The sequence below is a fragment of the Mirounga leonina genome, unplaced genomic scaffold, assembly GCF_011800145.1.
Source record: "Mirounga leonina isolate KUSES-001 unplaced genomic scaffold, KU_Mleo_1.0 Mir_151, whole genome shotgun sequence".
Taxonomy (NCBI): domain Eukaryota; kingdom Metazoa; phylum Chordata; class Mammalia; order Carnivora; family Phocidae; genus Mirounga; species Mirounga leonina.
The window spans coordinates 16,729,792-16,743,984 of NW_023270377.1; the positions used below are offsets into that span (position 1 = coordinate 16,729,792).

General features: G+C 38.5%; 1 pseudogene; it reads right to left on the reverse strand.

The window, feature by feature from the left end:
- Positions 1–5,950: 5,950 nt before the first annotated feature.
- Positions 5,951–6,056, reverse strand: LOC118012789 (annotated as a pseudogene).
- Positions 6,057–14,193: the final 8,137 nt, after the last annotated feature.

Here is a 14,193-nt window from a genome sequence, read left to right on the forward strand (position 1 = left end):
TAAACTGTTATTTATTGTTACTGTCATTGGGAGACAATCCCTTTTAAGTGTGAAAGGGGATGTGAACATATATATATGTTCATATATATATATATAAAATCTTGTGCACTTATAAAATTATTTAAAACATTTTTAGAATAAAATTTTAGAGGAGTAATTACTTGACCAAACACTCTTAAATCATATGAAAAGTTTGGGTTATAATTTCAACACAATAATATTTTATCACTTTAACCCCTTACAGGTCAATGTGAATGAAATGTTTTCAGACTAGTGATAGTCTGTTCATACACCATGTTCATACCAGTGCAAGGAACATGATTTGTCTTAGTTTTTGAAGTCCAAAGAAACAGCAAAAAGGTATGTTGATATAACATCAACCAACATTCACTGAGTGATTACCAGGACTGATATTCACATCAGCATGCTGGTTAAAGTCTTCTGATTGGTTGCCGTCCATGCTGAACTGTTACGTATTTTAAATATCACCTGGTACTTCCCATATGCTGGGTTCCATCCTGACACTGGAATATAGCAGTGCACAAAATCCCAGATCTCTGAATTCATGATACTTATAGTCTGGCATATGATTATGTGCATAAGATGTACAGTATCTGCAGTGAGTGTACCAAAGGTAAAATAAGGCTTAATATCCTTCCAACTCACTTAGAGACACAGCACTTAAACACACTCAACGATTAAAAGCAAAGATTATACTGAGTTTCAGGACATAGTAATTTTATCATAAGAATATGGGTAAATTGATCGATCTAGGCAGAACCCGGCCCCTGGGTCCGCCACACTTCCCATGTCTCCCATTCGTTACCTGTGGCCTGAAATGCCACATTTTCTTTCCTTGGATGCAAATCTTTCTGATGAGTTTCTGGGCGGCATATTATGCCACCCCCAGTCCTGCTGGCGGTGGAGGAGGACATGGCATCTCCAATCTGCTCGTTTCTTTCAAGCGTCCTAATTGGAAGTCCTGCCTAGAACACATGGCCAGAGCAAGGAGCCAAGAGAAGAACAAAGGACAACTGCTCACACGTGTTCCTTCCCAATCTGGTCCAAGCTTTCTGGCTCAGCAGAGAAAGTCGGCGGCGCAAACCACTAAATGGTGAAGGGTCAGAGGCAATGAGTGGTCACATCTCTGGTGCGCCATGGGCCTGCTAGAAGAGACACTGGCTAGATTAATTTTAAAAAGGAAAAAGATGGAGATTGGGAAATAAGATAAGATGGGAGATGAACAATTATAAAAGAGGAAAATCCACGTTTCTGGACCTAATGCCTTTCTTGAATTAAAAATGCAGAAAGAGGCTAAGGCTTTCTTTTTCTTAAAATTTAAAAATTAATCTATTGAGGAAACATTATGCTGATATTATGGAGAGAACCTTCAGGTAGAAATGGCCAGCCTTGGATTTTAAGCCAAGTGCTAACATAAACTCTTTCTGTGGTTTCAATTCATAAACTCATTTATGGGGTACAAACCCTACTCAGCATCTTAGATGCCTCACTTACTGACTCTTCCAAGACCAGAGCAACAGGAGTTGGTGAGACATAATGTAAGATTTGGGGTAGGAATATTTTTACCTAATTGTAGAATAACTGAATAAAATTGGTCTAACATCTTTCCTAGATAATCCACATGTAAAAGACTGATAGGGTAGGGGTACAAATAGAAGTCCACTTGCAAATGTTTTACAAAGAGGTGTGCTTTTTCTAAGATAATAAATCTGGAGAATTTTTTTTTTAAAGATTTTATTTATTTGACAGAGAGAGTCACAGCAAGAGAGGGAACACAAGCAGGGGGAGAGGGAGAGGGAGAAGCAGGCTTCCCCGCCAAGCAGGAAGCCCGATGCGGGGCTCGATCCCAAGACCCTGGGATCATGATCTGAGCCGAAGACAGACGCTTAATGAATGACTGAGGCCCCAGGTGCCCCAATCTGGAGAAGTTTTTTTTCATACTGACTTCTAGTTTGGACTAAAAATCTTCATGGTCCTCACTCAAGACCCACCTTTCCACCACCTCTATTCAAAGCACGTGTGCACGGGCATGCACACACAAGTCACACTTCATTTCTTTTTTTAATAAAAAGAAAAGACAACTCTGAAAAGCCAGAGGAAGTATCTGAAATTCTTGGAGCCAGATTTTTTGGGAATGCAGGATTTTGCAGATTTCAGAAAGTTAAGGGAATACAAGTTCCCTATATTACGTAACACCCTCACAAGCACCTCACAATCAAACACATTCAAATCTTTGCAGTAAAATACACGAATGTCCACTCTAGTTGACATATATACAAAGATCACACATATCTTCACATCAGTGCAGGTCAAGTTTTACCAAATAAGGTTCAGTGACCAAGTTACAAAAAATGTATTTAATTGTTAGAGCTTTTTAGATTTCCGAATTGCAAATGAACTGGCTAATGAACTGTGTATCTCCCAACACTTTCCCTTTATTCAGTTCTACTAGTGATTGGGATCCTAACCAAATTATGACATAATTATCATCACCTATAAATATTTATTGCTTACTAATTGAAGAAGATGGGGCATTTACTTAAGATGACAAAGCTTTTCTCATTAGCTGTTTATACTCTATAGACAATGCAGAAATTTGAAATGCTGTATGACTAGAACATGATAAAAGTCTTAGTCATAGTTATATAAAATTATAGTAGTTTTGTTTTAATGTGAGGTTGCATTTTTTGTTTTGTTTTGTTTTTTGGAGGAAAGGTTAGTTTGTTGCCTAATTTCCATTCTTCCATCTTAACACTTCTCCTTCCCCCTTCTTCTCCCACCTTGGCTCTGTCACCATTTCTTTAGGGCAGGTAAACTTGCTCTGTTAAAAGTTTTCATGCATTAGGGGGTGCCTGGGTGGTTCAGTCGGTTAAGCATTGGACTCTTGATTTTAGCTCAGGTCATGATCTCAGGGTCTTAAGATAAAACCCCCACGATGGACTCTGCACTCGGGGCTCTGAGCTTAGCACAGTCTGCTGGAGATTCTCTCTCTCCCTCTCTCTCTCTGCCCCTCCCCCCATCTCTGTCAAATAAATAAATATTTTTAAAAAGTTTTTATGCATCAGGTATATCTCTTCCATTGAAAATATACAATTATTTTGTGATTTTCAAAAATCAGTGTCTTACTCCCCACTAGACCGTTAAGTTCCCTGAGGCAGAAACTATGTCTGAGGTTCTTTTCCCCACCATTATTTCTTCAACATCTAGCAAAGTGTTAAGCACAGAGTAGGTACCAAGTAACACATATTGGATGGATAGATGAATGGATGGATGATGGATGGATGGATGGATGGATGGATGGATGGATGGATGGATGGATGGATAGATAGATGGATGGATGGATGGATGGATGGATGGATAGAGGGATGGATGGATGATTGATCTAGTATAGGGGGACCATTAGGGTCAAGTTGAGGTTAAAGTGAAAATGAAGCTTTGTCTCCTTTTGCGTAAAGTAGAAGTAGGAGAGTAAATACATATTGGAGGGGAAATGCCAAGACACTATTTACAACATTATTTACATCCAGCACCACAGTTCAGGTCTCCAGATGTGCTTATACTGTGAAGAATAATTTGGAAATCTTGACCTCTAGCTTAAGACAAAGTAGTTTAGAAGCTCTGAAAAAGAAGAGGATCCAAAATTCAAACCTTAAAATAAAAAAATAGGATTAATACAGATCCTTTGAGATAATAATCTTTAATCGTGGTTACATTTTTATTTCGATGAAAACTGTAGGAAAACTGAGCTTGGGAAGAAATTATTTGCAAGTGATGATGGGTGAAGAGGTAGCTCAAATGAGTTCATTCAACAGTTCTAAAAGGTGTCCATAATTTCCTAAAAGAACAAAAATGTTTTCTGCAAAAAGATTTTCTTTTCTTTCTCTCCTGGCCAATATCTTAAAAATAATTAAATGCATGCAAATAAGAAAAGGAAACCAATGAACTTCTAACTAATAGGAGTCATCCTGAGGGTATGAATAAAAAGAAACAGAAGAGGAGGGGATGGAATCCATCAAACTCTCCAAGTATCCGAAACCTGCCAGCAATAGCAAAAATAAAAATGAAACCTTACCTTTTTGAAGTTCTTCCATTACTAATTGAAAGGTAAGAAGACTGGTTCTCTATGCCTTAGGAAATACAGACTTAACAGATGTCTTTATCGAAGACTCTGCTGTTCTAAAGGAAAGGAAGATGGATAGCTCTTCCTAAGCCCTTTTGTCATGTCATATCCAAGTTCTGTCACCTAAACCTGATACACAATTAAACAATTGGCCAGGGTATTGTCCTGACAGACTATTTGCCATGCTGGAAATGAAGAGATATTTGTGGCACCATTCACTTCTCTTGCTGGAAATGTTCCTAATGAGCAATATTATCAGGAGGAATTATTCTTGTGTTTGGGAACCTCCCTCTAAATGGGAAAGGAAACGTCAAGTTTAAAGCTACACTATACAAATTAAAGGAATAAAAAAGGATGCTAAAGTGAAAGAATGGCACTAAGAGGAGGTTAAATAACTTTGTCCTTTATCTGAATATCATTTCAAATTAATCAGAGCACTCTAAAGCCCATTAGTGAGCAATATTTTTTATGAATAATATTTGAACTTGTTTATTCATTTAGATATTTTAAGGAATTTTACTTTGTACCCATAGTTTGAAACTTTTATTCAAAGCAACCATCTCTAAAAGATGGTACTTCTTTGATGTGATAAAGGACTTCATCAACACATATTAATGAGGGTTTAAAGGCTGGAAGAAATAAACGCTTGCTTCCCCTACGTCCAACTTCAGCAGAGGTAGTAGTGTCATATGATGATTTCTACTTCATTCTATGTCAAGACATGTGTGTGGTATGGAAGCAGTTATTATCTCAAATGATCATTTGGATTTTCATCACTATCGTAAAGAAGTGATGCCAAAGAAGATTCTGCACATGTCCTGGTGCATGGGCGTGCAATGAAGCAACCATATCTATATAAACATGGGGATGTGTGCACACATATCAATATGCACGTGCATTTGTGCACCTATATAGATATTATGCAAACATGAATGTGTAGATATATGTCCAAATGTGTTTATGCATGTAGTTTTGTCTCATCCTTTACAATCAAGACAATGTCTGCTATTCACCTTTTCTCACAAACAAAAGGGGAGGAATCAGAGAAAGGACTACCTAATTTTACCATATAGTTTTAAAACTTTATTGTACTCACAACTACCTGGAGTACTGGTAAAATATACGATTTCTAAGGCCCAGGATTCTGCATTGGAACAATCCCGCCATGGTTTGAATGTTTTGTTACCCATTATAAATATCCTGGCCTAGTGGCCAAGCCAATTTTAGGCCAACTTACAGTCAGGAATGTTTGCCCCTAGAAAGGGAGTTGGCAAACTCCAATCCACTGCCTGCTTTGGTTCAGTCTGAGAGCTAAGAATGGTTTTTACATTTTTAAATGATTGAAAAAAATTAATAGGAGAATAATATTTTGTGGCACATGAAAATGATATGAAATTCAAGGTTCAGTGTCCATCATAATATTTTATTGGGACACAGTCATTTGAGTATCCTCTATGGCTGTTTATATGTTACAACACTAGAGTTCAATAGTTGCAAGAGAGACTGTATGGCCCACAAAGCAGAAAATATTTATTCTCTGGCCCTTTGCAAAAAAAAAAAAGGAGGGGGGGCTGACCCCTGCCCTAGAGCCCTATCCCTATTCTGTTGGTGGCTTTTAAATCTATCCATGACATACTCTTTTACCCCTTCTTTCTTCCTCTTGTCCTTGGAGGAGGACCTGACAACATACACCTCTTCATCTTCACCAGTTTTCTCATTGTAAGTCTTGGATCTTCTCATGAAATTCAAAAATTATCCCCACTATTTAAAAAAAAATAAATAAAGCTTAATGAAGATGTGGGAGAAAATAGAGGGTCTCTACTGGTGTCCTTGAAATAATACTATCAGACTACTATAGTACCATAGGAGTAAAATAATACTACACTTGATCTTAGCCAAAAGGCCGAGAAGCGATAGGAGTAAAATAATACTATAAGAATGGGTGGCTCTATGGTATAGAAACCTGCTCATCTCCAGTTATTTGAGGAAAGTTAGGGACTACCAGACTATTAGGAAGGTCACAGAGAAGAAATCATGATTCTTCAAAATATTAATTTCAGAATTTGTTCAAAACTCAGAATCAATTATTTGTTGATTCTAAATAATCCTCTAATCTGCTAGGTAAATCTATAGAGGTATCTTCTCCAGTGGCTTCTGATGATGAGATATGTCTAAAGACCTCTCCCAAGTCTGATCCAAAAATGACATTCCTAGAAAGCAGGAGGGAAATCTGAGTGTTCTGGATCCTCCTTTCACAACAACCATAGTGGCAAATACAGTGATAATTGTGTGATCATCTCTCTCTCTCTTTTAAGATTTATTTGTTTATCCCAGAGAGAGAGACAGAGAGCACATACAAGTGCAGGGGGGTGGGGGGCAGAGGGAGAGGGAGAAAGAAACTCAAGCAGACTCCTTGCTGAGCACGGAGCCCACCAAGGGGCTCGATCTCATGACCCTGAGATCAGGACCTGAGCTGAAATCAAGAGTCCAACGTTTAACCACCTGTGCCACCCAGGAGCCCTATGTATGATCATCTCTTTAATGTCTACTTCTTTCCAGGCTTTCTCACCTAGGGTTCCTCATCTGAATTGCAGAACCCAGAAAATGTATTGCAAATTATCTTCTCAATTATCCCTAAGAAATTTGACCTTAGGCAATTGAGGCACCCAGTTATCTAGTTTATGTGAGGTTGTTATTTGTACATCTGAAGTCTGCAGGACAGGCAATCAGCCAGAGGAGATGGACATGAACTGGGAAAAGCAAGGTCAGACTAGACCATATAAGACTGACCTGGAACTCGCATTGGTCGGTCACCATTTCCAAGCCTCCAGCCTTGAGGAAGGGGTGTCCTGAAGGCAGAGCTGGCTTCATGTGTATGTAGCCTATGTGACAACTCAGAGTCTCCTGCTTAGAAAAATTTCATGCTTGGTTTCATGCTCTGCTGGTACCATCTTGAAATTCTTAATGATATTTGAATAAGGGACCCCATATTTTCATTTTACATTGGGCCTTAGAAATTATATGTTCTGTTGTGCCTGCTAGAAAGGCTGGTGCTCCTCAACAAGCACCTGGCTCAGGAGCTGGAGAAACAGAAGCAGAAGCTCCAGCAGGAGACACTGAGGGCCAGCTGTTCTCCCATGTCAACCAGATGAGCCAGCAGGTGAATGGCAACATGTGTCATATGCTATGGTGCTTCATGCCTAGCACTGACCTCCCCAGTGAATAGGAATATGGCCGCTCCTTCATTTATACCATCCAGATCTCACTCAAAAAATATCTCCAGTGGGCCAACACTAACTTGGAGCTATGCAGGGAAAGGAATTGCTGAAAATAAGCTTAGTTATTAACTTAAGTTATTAACTTAAGTTATATAACTTAAGTTATAACACTCACCATACAATCAAAATCATTTCAATCAAATCCAGTGGGATGCAGTAAAACAGAATGGAAAGAGCCACAAGACCTGAGTTCAAAGCCCAGATCCATCACTCATTGATCAAAAGTTTACACAAGTTATTTAATCTTTGAGGTTCAATTTCCTCACCTATAAAATAAATATAACAAAACTAACTTGCAAAATCAGTGAGAATTTGATAAAACATTGTTAATATACTTCCACCATTTAAAATAAATAAATAAAAAATAATCGGAAACTTTCTGCATTCCTAAGTAAAACACATAGACAAATGAACAACTTAAGAGAATGATGTCTGATACTTGGTTGAGCGGACTGGGTCTCTTTTGTTGCTACTGTTTTAGCCAATAGCAGCACCTCCCCAAATCTCCCCCGGAAGACCCCAAGTGATAGAAGAAAGTAAACGTACTTCTTCAGGGGCTTCTCGCTCACTAGCAGTACAAAATTCGGTGGCCTTATTTCATCTTGAACAATCCATGGAACTTGTGTCTTCTGTGCTATAATAGGGCTGTATTTGTTTTAACGTAAAAACAATACCTTGTATGACTTATGAGTGAAATCACTTACCTCTGTCCCTTAATTCCTCAATCACAGTGAATGTTACAAGAAAGATGCAACCTTCCACTTGGCACCTCCACAATGATTATGAAAATGATGAAGAGTAGCCAACTCTACTGAATACTTAGTATGAATCAGATGCTATACGAAACATTTTAAATGGATTATCTAATTTCATCTTCATAACATCTTCATTTTGTTAAATGGAAATCAGGAAACTAAGGCTCCGAGCTGTTAGGTAGCTCTTCTAAGATCAAAAGACTGGGCTCACAAGTGGTAAAACTCATCACAAGCCTGGGATCTCAAGTCTACGTTTATAATCTCTATTCAATACTGTCTCCCTGAAAAGACTCAGCGTTAAGTTTAAGAAGCCCAGTAAAGAGATCTAACTAAAATGCAATCTGTAATATGTATGTGAAGGAAAGCTGATCCACAAATAATTACTTTTAAAACATACATGTGGCAAATTTGAGAGTCCAAAGCTTATCTATTGGTACTCTCCAAAGCATTAGGAAAATGGTGGGTGGCCAAGTGAGAAAGAAAAGGGAACAGATGGGGGCTGAGATGAAGGAAAAGAGAAAGGGAGAGATGAGAGAAATTCACTACGAATTTAGAATGAGCACATTAAATTTGATAGGTCTGTGTGCCTTTCCCCAGTTGCAAAGTACAGGTCTGGCTGACAAGTAATTGTGTCAAAATCCAGATATTTTGAGTATGTTTTGGTGAAAAAAAGAGGCAACCACTCCCATCTACCCAAGGAATGAGAAGTACAGAAACTCTGCAGTCATGGTTTCTGGAGCCTTGATTCCAGCTCTCCAAAGAATCAAAACCAACAAGGCTAATGTGAGACTGTAAAGAACCACTTGGGCATAATACTCTCAGCAAGTAAATGTGCCTCCTCCTAAAAGCCCTAGAAGATCCCAGGAGCCAGAACCAGTGACTTCTGAGCTATTCTAGTAGCAGGAGTTACAGCAGCTTCCTTCAGCATCATTGAGGCATTAACTCATCACTTTTCCAGTACACAGATCCTGGAGCCCCGCAAGGCTAGGATAGTATTTTAAAAGTAAAATAAACTGCTATAATCCTCATAACATCCAGCACACTACTTTGCTCTTAAAAAGCATGTTGAATAAGTATATGTTAATCAGCAGATGATGACACTTCTCACATAGACAATTGAGGGAGGTAAAAACTACTCCAAACCAAAACTGTGCTTAAAATATTTTTCAAATTTAATAAGTGAAAAAGTGGCTAAAAGCCATTGCATTATGAGAAAACATGTTCTTAGTATAAAAGATAGTTTGCCAAGCATTCCAGGTTTATTTTAATTCAAAAACGGAATTAGACATTAAAAAACATGATTTTTTTTTTCTTTGCCATTCTGAACATCCCCGGGTGGTAGAAACTGTTCTGGTGTCATCTTCCTGTCTCTATTCAGTGTGTTTTATTGGTGTGACTCAGACAGAGAATGTCCTTTTAGAGATGGGATTACTTTGCTCTAAAAAGAGGAAATCTGCAAAGCTGTGACGTTTCTGGCTGACTTGGGAGGATATTTTTTTCCTTCTTTTTCTATTCTCATATTATTATTTTTTATTATTATGTTATGTTAATCACCATACATTACATCATTAGTTTTTGATGTAGTGTTCTATTCTCATATTAACAATCAGTGACTCTCTGTGTGTTTTTTTAGGATACTTTTTCTCATGTGGTTATGGTGAACCCTACAACGCTTCATGATTTTGTTGTTTGTACTGACCCCCTTTGGTTTATCATTTTTGGTATAACTGCCAACCATTTTTCTTCATTCTGTGATATTCAGCGATGACACTATATGTAAGACTGAGTCCCACAGTGGGAAGTCAGTATGAATCAATATAATAGGTGCCCTGATATGCTCCACTGTACTAATTGTTTTCCTAAATAAAAGAACATTCTTGCCACATTGGTCAATGGTAGTCACGTAAGGTGGCTTTGAGTGGATTCCGAAATCTGTAATTTGAATACCCTGCAGAAGCACTGCTGTATGCACTATTCACTCTACCTTAAATGTTCTTGCTCAATTTCCCAGGATTCCAATCTTTCTGTCCTTCACAGCTTATTTGTCGCCAGTCCCAGGAAGCCTTCCCAGATACCTCCTTCACCAGATTTGCGCAGTGTGTGGCAGCTGGAATTATTAATACTATACTACCGATCTGCTCCAACTGCCCCGAAGCAGGATTCTGAAACATTAGCCTAGGTTCCTGGGCCCTTCCCACTTCCTCCCCCTTCGCATCTCCCTTGCACCATCTCCTGTCCCAGGTGCCTCTGAGAGCAGTGCATTGCCCCTTTTAATCTCCATGTGAATTTATTACCCAGACTAGAGGTTTGAGCAATGAGTAATGCTTCTTTACTTGTTCTTTCTCTCTCTTTCCAGAGTCACTATTTTCAGTCCCAGGCCAGCCCCCAAAACTGATTTTTGCTAAGTGATCGAATGGACTCTTGAGGAGAAAATCCACAAATAAGACTTGGATGTCAGGTTAGTAAACCTGCAGAGGATTATTTTTAAATTCCATCAAGATGATGCAAGTTTGCTAACTAGAACCCATTTATAATTCCAGTCTTTATCGAATATGTTTTTCATAACTGAAATTCCATTGTCATTAAGCCACTGTCTGAAATATTAACCCCTGATCATTCTGGATTAAAAATACTGAATGAAAGTGTAAGGAGACATTTTGGTTTCTTTCATTAAAAAAACATAGGGTTATATCATGAACTGTTCTTAATGTAAGGCTAAACAATGACAAAATTAAACTTTATGAAACACCTTTTTAAAAAAACAGATTGCTTTCTACAACAAGACTTGTTTGAATAACATCTTTCTATAATGGCAAAGGTTTAAAAAAAAAAAAAAAAGCACAATTACATGATGCACCCACGTCCGGGGCAAAGGGCACGTAGAAAGAAGAGGAAAGACAGGGAAAAGGAAAAAAATAACCACAAAGGAACATTAGCTCTAAAATCCTAGCATACAGATCCCCAGCTATTTTATCTTGACTTCATTCTCCACCTTATTTGGCCCTCAACATAATGCAACCACAGAATTCCATTTTTGGCACAACTTAGAACTATTTGGCTCAAAAGCATTTCTCATCGATATAAATTTCAGTTAACTTTTTAACTTTTTTTTGTACTTAAGAACCTTTGAAAATATATCAGTATAATTTATTAAGCTGTACATATAAATACAATCTATAAAAGATATTTAAACTTTGATTTCAGTGATTCTCTGTTGTCTGCTAGATTTTAAGTTCCTTGATAATGAGGGCATTTCATGTATCTTTCCACCTCTAAGAAATTGTATGGCAAGTAGTCATGTTTAAAATCATTGATCTACTCCCTAGCTTATTTTGAGAAGCCTTGGGTTGTACTCTTAAACTGGTTATTATACAACACAAACATCTTTAAATACTTAGTCATGGACAAACTGAGCAGTTTTATCAGTATCACTAATATAAATGTAACTCCCAAAAGTATAACTGAAAATTATTTTTAAATCCGCCCTGAAAAGTAGACTTACTATTTCCCCCTTTCTGTTAACATTATCAAGAAAAAATCTCCTTATTTGGATTCCGAGTATGAGACCGTGAGCTTTCAGACTGACCATGACCATGCTTGATGTCCTCAATGCCTAACCCACTTGTTCAGCAAAGAGAAGGTACCAATAAATGTTCTCAGTTAAAAATAAAGATTGACTGCACATCATATTAGGTATATGTTCGTTGAGATAAAAGTAACAATATGGGATTTTAAATTTATATTCTTTCTGAAACAACTTGGTGCTCTCATTTTCATCTTCAGCAAAGACCTCCGTGCATTAGCAGCAAACGGGTGTTTTTGCTTGCAGTGCGATCAAGAATTGAGGCTCATTGGAAAGTGGATGAAGTACGGCGGGACTATTTCTATTGGAAATCAATGCCCCTTAAGAAAATAATGCAGTAATGTATAAATCCAGATATTCTGCCAGCCAACTCAAATTCCCTTAAACTTCACACTCAGACAAGAAAGGTCTGATTGAACAGTCTACAGGAGGCTGTGAATTCTGTCCCGTGGCACCAAGTTGTAAAGGCATTCACCTTACATATTTTCAGATGGTCACCTTCAGTGGGAGAAAGAGAGAGAGAATGATAATATAATGCCTTGCTTTGGCAAGAAAAATTCCTTGCTGCAAAGTGGAGGTAGAAAATTCTCCCTGTGTAAGAGGCATGGTTACATAACATTCCTGAAACAGACGAACTATGAATTCCAATGAAAGCTTCATTCTTTCAGAATGCCAGAAGTACTAGAAGTTAATTTATGGACTCGCTTGAAGTACAGATGCTCAATCTGAGTCCCCTGACAGCCTCGCTATTTTAAAAGCAAGTTAGATCCCAGTGCTCTTGAAGATGGAGAGGCAGCAGAGAACCACCTTCCCTGATTGTCTGATCAAGATTCCACACGAGTGGAGATACCACTTTACCGGTTATTGTGTCTAATGAGTAAATTTGCAAACCTCCCGCTTTGAATGAGTTGTGTGCATTTATTTTCTACAAATGTAGCGATCTGGTAAAAGGTTTTCTAATTTAGCCTCATTTTTTTTACACATTTTCAGACAAAGCAAGGAAAAACAATCTTTAAAAACTGACTAATGGATTCTATTTTTTTTTTTTTTTTTTCTGTTTTTGGCAGGAAGGCAAGTGAAATAGTGCAGGGGGTTCTTTATGAGGTTTCTCTGCCCATTGACAATTATTTCACAAAGATACCCCGATCTGCATCTCATATCTTTAGGTTATTGACATCCATAGGAGCTGTCTAGCAGTTTGAGACTGGCTTTTATCTTTTCTTCGCATTTGGAGTCGACACCGGACAATGACAGCAGTCCTAGCCTCACTGAAGCTCATCAAACTGTCTCATTCACAGTGGTGACTGAGTTGGATTAAACCCAAGGACTCGGCTGCTGGTATTAACCCATCAGACGTTGCAGGCCCTCAGCCGCTTTAATCATTAGGGTGGGATTAATAGGTTTGCTCTGCCGCAGCTTCCATGCCTAGGAAATCACGCCAGGAGAATGTGGACGCTTCAACGGGTCAAGCTTTAATCACACCAGGCAAAACATGACAGTTTGGAAATTAACTCAGGAGGATAAACTTGGAAAAGAGATTAAAATAGCCTGGGTGTTTATCAACAGATTGTACACTATTAGCCAAGCAGATTTCCCAAACTCCTAGTGAGAACCCCTGTGGTTGGTGCCCTCCATGTTCTTTGGAAATAAACAATGAAGAGTTTACACAGGCACATCAAAAGTAAGGCAGGTAAGTAGCTAATAGGGTTATAGGTAACAATCCTACACATTTCAGGGAGAACAAACATTCAGATCAAGACAGCATTGGCAGGTTCTCCAACAGAATTTAAAATACTTTCTGCTCCAAGTCTGCACATGTCCAAATAAATCATGATGCACTTGAGCTCCACTGGACTCCTTTTCTTTTTTTTTTCCTTCCTGGCTGTAATAAGCATGCTTGATTGTCAGGCCCTGCTGTTCTTAGGGCCAAATTGAAAATACAATATTAACTTCTTTCAAAGATGCAGTCACCAAAGCAATAGAAGAATGCAAATAAATCAATTCTGCATGCTTAAGCCCATCTCCCTTTCATGCAAGCCTGGTGATAGAGAGGGCTTCTTTTCTCCTGACTCTGCCTTATCATTTTGAGGTATGAAAAATAGATTGTGTCACAGTAATGAAGCACAGGAAAAGGGAGCTTGTTATAAGCTGATTACAGTTTAGATTGAAGGACTGGTTCTCATTAGCTGTTTTAGATTGGACAGCATCCTTGAGCTGTAGTAATTACTGAAAGTAATTTTTGAAAGGGAGGGTGGGGCAGCTGGTGCAAGGAGAGACTCAAACAGTTGCATGGGGATTGGAACAAGGGGTGGGGGGGAGAGACCTGCAGCCTGCCAGGTTGTTATTACCCCAGCGCTAGGGCAAAATGAAGCATCTGTGCCTGGCGACTTTCTTGTTAGGCTCTCCGGCAATGAGAGAGCGCTTTGCATGGAGGAA